This window comes from Nicotiana attenuata, unplaced genomic scaffold, assembly GCF_001879085.1.
Source record: "Nicotiana attenuata strain UT unplaced genomic scaffold, NIATTr2, whole genome shotgun sequence".
Lineage (NCBI taxonomy): Eukaryota > Viridiplantae > Streptophyta > Magnoliopsida > Solanales > Solanaceae > Nicotiana > Nicotiana attenuata.
Genome location: NW_017670938.1, coordinates 51,608 through 52,918, shown reverse-complemented (window position 1 = coordinate 52,918; position 1,311 = coordinate 51,608).

Genomic DNA, 1,311 nt, shown 5'->3' with positions numbered 1-1,311 from the left:
AAGAATTTCTTTATTAAGTGCGGAATACAACCCAACACAGCCCAAACCGGGGTGTCACAAGTCACGAGCATCTATCAAAGTATAAATACCACTACTAGGACCTAAAATATGCAAAAGAGGACTGATAAACATAAGGAAGAAATGAGTTATGGTTTAGTTGATAACTTGCTAAGTCGAGCCTTTCATTAGTCTGATGCACGTCATTTTATAACTCCAAGCCGCGTCCCAGCTGTAAAACAAACGTCAAATTCTATTAAAATAAAGCACTTTCACACAAAGTATTAAGTCAAGAAAAGAAAATTTAATAAAATAAGTTAACCTAAAGCTCTTCAGTTTGTGACAAATGATCATTGATCAGCAAGAAATAAATTAATTTAGATTTGTATATAATGGGAGTCTTGGACCAACGGTAAAGTTATTTCCGTGTGATCTATAGGTCACGGTTTCGAGCCGTGAAAGCAGCCACTAATGCTTGCATTAAGGCAGGCTATCTACTTCATACCCCTTGAGATGTGACCCTTCCCTGGACCCTGCGTGATTTGTGTATAAGAGGAGCCTTGAAACAACGGTAAAATTTTCGTGTGACCTATAGCTCACGGGTTCGAGCCGTGGAAGTAGCCACTAATGCTTGCATTAGGGTAGGCTGTCCACATCATCCCTTAGGGTGCGACCCTTTTCGGATCCTGTATGAACGCGAAATGCCTTGTGCATCAGACTGCTCTTTTTAAATTTGTATATACATCGATCTGGTTGGGAAAAAAAGAATTTATTAGTTAATATTTCTTATTTGAACATAGAAAAGAAAATCACCTTCCATCATTAGAGAATGCTTTATTTTTACTATGAGTTTGCGGCGCGAATTCAAATTTAGTAACCGAATGTGAAATGAAAGACCCTATGGTTTAGTTGATAACTTGCTACGTACATCTGGCCAAGTCGAGCTAGCCTTTTCATTAGTGTGATGCACGTCATTTTATAACTCCAAGCCGCGTCCTAGCTGTATTCGATACTAGTGTTTTGCAATCTTTTCATATTTTCCAACAATAACCTCAATTATATTCTCCAAATATATATCTATGTAAAGAATATACAGATATATTCTAGCTGCTATATTCCTTCATTTAATGCGAATTTTTTTCTCATGAATTACGGCAACCTTTCTAAATACCAAAAAAATAATATTATTTCGTCTGTTCCAATTTACATGGTGCAGGACACTTAAGAAAGAGAAAATAACTTTTAAAACTTGTGGTTTAAAATAAGGCATAAATATTTATATAGCTGTAAATCACCTCATTAGGGAAAAGTAAA